The sequence below is a fragment of the Cyprinus carpio genome, chromosome A12 (assembly GCF_018340385.1).
Source record: "Cyprinus carpio isolate SPL01 chromosome A12, ASM1834038v1, whole genome shotgun sequence".
NCBI classification, from domain to species: domain Eukaryota; kingdom Metazoa; phylum Chordata; class Actinopteri; order Cypriniformes; family Cyprinidae; genus Cyprinus; species Cyprinus carpio.
In genome coordinates this window covers 26,746,112-26,752,161 of record NC_056583.1, presented here as the reverse complement: position 1 = coordinate 26,752,161, position 6,050 = coordinate 26,746,112, and positions in this window count along the sequence as shown.

Here is a 6,050-nt window from a genome sequence, read left to right as displayed (position 1 = left end):
AGAACGAAAACATGCTGCATCTATCGTAAATGTGCATTGAACAGCAAAAGCAGGATTTTCAAAGAGTATATAAATTTATTTATTTATATATATAATATTTTTTTTTAATTTACAGGGGTCATATGATGCATGCGCATTTTCAAGTTTTTCTTCTCTTTGGAGTGTTACAAGCTGTTTGTGAATAGATAAGATACCTAAAGTTGCAAAGACTAAAGTCTCAACCCAAAGGATATTCTTTATAAAAGAAAACAAAACAAAACAAAAAAGACTCAAAAACCATGTACTTTTACATGAAGAAGTAAGGTGTAACTTTTATTCTCGCTATATTATTGCCACCGCCACCATGTCGTGGAGATGCTGTGTCCACCACCACCATGTCGTGGAGATGCTGTGTGTTTCGTTGTGAAAATCGAAACTACTTTGTTTGGCCTTCCAAAAGAGGACACAACTAGAATCAGTGGTTAAGCTGTATTTTACATTTACAAATGTAAGAGCAGAGTGTGTGTGTAGCGCACTTTATGGTGGACTGTTTCCTGAACCTACAAATGTCGGCTGTTTATAACTCACAGTCTGTTAAGTACGTTTTCATATTTAAAGAATTCGCACACTGACGATTCAAATGAGTTTGTTGTTTGTCGTTTCTTACGATCACAAATGCTGACATGGTTTTGTTTAGCGGTCGTGATACGCAACGCAACGCATAAAAAAAGACAGTATAAGTCATTTTATAATCAGTAATTATGTCCCCACTGGATGCAACAAATGCCTCATATGGCATCACAGTATGGTAAGGGGCGTAAAATTTCTGTCATATGCTTGAGGTATTTGACCAATCACAACGCAACTGAATAGCTGCCAATCAGCGTACACTTCGCTTTTCAGAACGATGAGTTTTGTAAAAAATCCATGCGTTTTCAGAAAGGCAGAGAGCATAGAGGAGAAAAAAATAATGCACAGTATGCGGAAAATAAGGTGTTTTTTTGAACCTTAAACCACATAAAAACACCATTTCATTACACCAAATACACAAAGTAATGTTCTCTTTTTTAGCAACGTTCATATGACCCCTTTCATTTTTGTTTCTCAATCAAAGCTATCACATAAATATAATGCACATTGTGTAATGGTTTACTTTCATGCTTGTGTATCATATATATAGATATATATATATATATATATATATATATATATATATATATTAGGAATTAGGCTCTCTGTTGCCATAGTGACAACCGGAAGGATGCTGTCCGGAAGAAGTCTTTGCCGGGAAGGTGCTCATATGCACCAGCTTGTCTGTGAACGTGCATGCGTATTAGTCAATTAAAGTATCATTTAATGCAACAGTACAATATAGACATGTCAAAAAGCAATCAATGAACTGAACACAACATAATGAAGCAGCTATACAGTAGATAGAACTACTGGCACCACAAAAACAGCTAAATAGATTTTTAGTGAACCAGACTACACCATCCTGGTTAGGATTACATTAGTACTAGGAGAAATTACTTTTCTGATTGCTTTACATTTAACTACAAATACAACACACATTATGCTTGGCAGAAGCAGATTGAGAAAATAAAGAGATTTTCCGAATGGACTAATCTACCTGACCCAAATCCCAAGCAGCAGTTGAGTTAGTGATGTAGCGGACCGCGCTCCGATAAACAACTTCCCATGATGCAGTGCTATCATTAGCTGATGACACTATTATAGTCGTAAAGTCCTTAAAACATCAGCCACACTCTTGCTGCTTTAGACCATAAAATAAATACAATGAATTTGCAAAAAAATTCTTTGATAGATTAATGAAGATCATTTCTGCATTCTGAGTTTTTATTAAATAAGAGAGAATATACGTTAGTGTGTTTTTTTTAACCTGTGTAAAACACACACACCATTAGGAGCCCATATAAGAACACAAATACAGTAAACTGAACATAATGGTTAATTAAATATATATTAAACACACACACACATATATACATAGATGACTAGGGCTGCAACCCTGACAAGACAATGATGATGTACACTGTAATTGAAACTAGACTACAGGTCCTATGGATAGGCTGAAAAAAAACCCTGCCCTAAAAGCATCTCCAATTTGCTCATTTGTTATATCGACTGGTTACGTGCCAAACCTCGAGGAGGTTTCACAGAGTGACAAATTCCGCATTGACCTTACAATTCGTCCTGATACTTTTCCACATCTTAGCATATCACATTATTGTTAGGTGTAATATCTATTCCCTTCCTTTTCTGTGTATACACAAAAAGATTCAAAGCATAATACTCATAATACTACAAAAAAATGCCTCGTAGTGTAATCACACAGAAATAGCGCGAGATGCTGTCATCCCATGCTGCCTTTGCAGCCGCCATTCTGCCAACTAAACGTAACCAGCACTCTTGAACTAATGTGAGTGAACATTAGGTCAAGAGTTGCTGGTTACGTTTATTCAGAAATGTGCAGTATTCTTCGGTTGAAAGCTACAGTCTATGGTTGAAATTAGTGATGGGAAGTTCGACTCATTTGGCGAATCGGTTCTTTTGAACAGGTCCAAAAAAAGTGATTCTGCAATTCTTTCACGTCATGGCGTAATTACCCAACATCCTTATTCCATGCACCACGTTACAAACTAAATTCATTTACTTATCTTGGATTAAAAAAAAAAAAAATGTTTTGCGTGTTTTAATAAAATGCTATATGCAGAGTTTTCCCCCTGCTGTCCAGCTATTAAAATACATTTTGCCTCATCAATAATATCCTCGATTCACTCTGAATGCTTTTGACTCTCAGTTCAAAGAGTCGGTGATTCACCTAAGATTCGTAGCTGTTTCGTGATTCACTGAAAAGACATGACTCACAAGAATAATTAATTTCTTTTGTATTATTATTCCCCCCCCCCATGTGTCTCGATGTTGTATGTTATGCCTGAGATTCCACCTTTACTACGCCAGTCTACATCTGGTTAAACTAGAGATCCAGAACTGACACGATTAATAATACATGCACGCTTACCTGGATGTGGGTACAGTTTAACGCGGTGTTACACGCAGATCCTTTGGGATAGAGTTGACTTCTTTATTCCTCTAAATCTTTGTCGGCTCCCGGTACAGAATGGGAGAGTTTAGTGTTCCCCCCCTTTGGCCAAGCCCTGGAGAAATTACTCTCGCCTTTCTGAGTCCTTGTGTTGTCTGTTTCATTTAAATGTCTGAAATCCTCGATGGCCACGCCACATGGGCTGACAGTTTGGCTGTGAGGTGCAGTCCAATGAGAGAGGAGGCTGGGCTGTAGACGCAGCCAGTGATGGGCTGATTTCCTGCCGCCGCAGAGAAAAAACTCCTATAAAGACCGGGCTTACTAGAGTTCATCCCGGCATGATCACATGCACAGCAGCACACATTTCTGCTTTTTACGGGTCTGTGCGAGCAAGTTCAAGTTCAAGTTGATCCGGGTCGTATGTCTGCGGTTTGGAAACAATGTGAAATTGGGTCAATTTAGCACGCACAACTGGATTTCTATTGAAACTCAGCACCGATATTTTATCTGTCATACTTGTTCATTACCTATATACAATTTGAGTTGCTAGTGTTCCCTAAAGAAATCTTAAATAAATAGATTTCATCATCTCTTTTTAAAAGAATTTCAAAAAAAATTTCAAACGTCTCTAAATGGATTACCTTATACATTAGTATTCATAACAGAAAGGTATTCAAGTCATTTCTAATATAAATGAATACAAATTTTTAATAAGCAGAGAATCAGGGAGTTGTATCAGTGTGTTTTTTTTTTTTTTTTTGCATAACACAGAAGATAAATATTAATGAATGCGGCCATTTGGCTTTTTTATGCCAAAGGGTCCAATCTAAATAGAGCAGTCAAATATGCACACTATAAATTTGGGGGGGAAAAAATACTGAGAACATTGTTTAAATTGATGTTCGTTTGATACACATTGTATTGATGTAACTGGTTAGATGCAGAAGTAACAGCGCATGAAGGCAGCACACAGATTGTGTTGTAGCAGGTGTGTCTATTGGCGGCGCTGTGGAGCTCTGGAGACACGTGAGAGACACAGTGCATGAAAAGTTTGGACGGTTTCCAGTGGAAAAGAGATTCACCAATCAGTGAGCGGAGGTGTGTTTAGAACCACCCAATCAGAATGAATGCCAAGGGTGTGTGCTAGGAGATTAGGGTGATGTCAAGACAATGTTGTGGGGAGGAGTGGAATCCTACACCTGCTGAGGCTGTGATGTCATCATGAGGGAGGGGCTGGACAGCTAGGCCAGAGGGTTACTGCGGTTTAATTTACAAGAGGCACATTACACAGAATGCTAAGTGTCATTGTATCAATCCTATTCTAAAAATATTAATGCACGCATATTTTGTATGAATTCTGTAAAGGGAAAATTGAATAAATAAATAATAAAAATAATTGATTAAAAATAAATGATTTGAATACACCTTTTGTATAATAAGCAATGACTTTAAATTCAAAATTGTTGATTTCCTAATTAAATGTTCTATTTTTGGTGGTGCTTAAAGTAAAAAAAGTGGCATAACTTTCTAAGAAAAAGGCAAGGCAGGTTGTTGAAAAACATTTCCAGTACATTTATTAATGATTAAACAAACAGAGAAATTTTTTGTAGTGTGTAAATCAATCAATAAAAGACCAATACAAAGATAACATTCCTAAGAATTTGTGTTTTACATGTATGTGTTTAAAATAAAATTTCTCCTTCATCTCGTATTTTGTCATTGACCCAAATAGAGGTCAAACGGCACTTGTAATCAGATACTAGCATCTTTAATCTTTCTGACAGAGGTGCAAAAATCAAAAAACTCTTTACTTGTGCATGTGACTGATGCTGAAATGCTCTCTAAGTAAACAATAATTTGATATTTGGACTAAATGATGTACTATGAATAAACACACTGACACTGAACCTTTGGTTGCATGATCGCAGAGCTGACATTGCAAGAACCCGTTTCAGTGCCAAGGTTTTCAAATGATGCAATTTTTTTAGTCAACTGGACTTTGTTTTCAATTTATTGAAGACATTTTGCCACTCCTCTAAATGGCTTCATCACCTGTCTGATGAAACTGATGTACCATCACGACGTGACACAGCTATTAAAGAGCCACAATTCAAGGAAAGTTACTGTAAGAAATACAAAGTCCAAAGCGAGCGAAACTATACATTTTACAAAATATGCACTATATGGACTATTCTCATTCAAAATCAAACAAGTCAGAATGGATCTTTATTTCATGCCAGTATAAGACAATGTCTATTGAAGAGGGACAAGTAGTAAATTTCGGCTTGACTGGTTAAAAAAATCAAATGGCTCTATGGTCTAATCAGTATTATGACAATAGATTGGGCCAATTTAATTGGCCTTGAGTCCAATCATGCGCCTCTGTCATGAATCCCCACCTAATTTACAAAAGCAATACCAATTCAGATTGGTTCTGCGGAGGAGTGTTTTACTTTACTGCCCACAGACTTGAGGAAGGAACAGAGAAAAGGAACTCAAACAATGAAACAACAAAAGACTCACAATGATTATAACCAATGTTCAAAAATGTGGGATAAGTAAGATTTTTGTAATTTTAAGTATCTTATGCTCACCAAGGCTGCATTTATTTAATCATAAATACACTGAAAAGAATGAAAAAGAATGAAAAAGAAAAGAACGAAAAGAAAGGTCCTAGAATGAGAATCAAAATTAATGTATTTAAATTTAATGTTAGTGTGACCATAATTAACCATGTACTTCATACATCTGACAAGGGAGTGATCGCTGACCTTTGCCATGCTTCAGTGGCCTTGACAAAGAATAGCATTGCAATAAAAGCTATGTCTAAAATATCACATCAGTACATATACAGAGGCCAAAACTGATTAGTATGATGAAATATATTTCTCAGTATCAATACAGAGAGCATTTCTTGCTTTGATTGAACAAAGTCTTGCAGAGGTGTTGTAGTCCCCTAGTCTCTCTACGCTGTTTTATGCAGGAGTCACCTGAGAGGTTAGCTTGT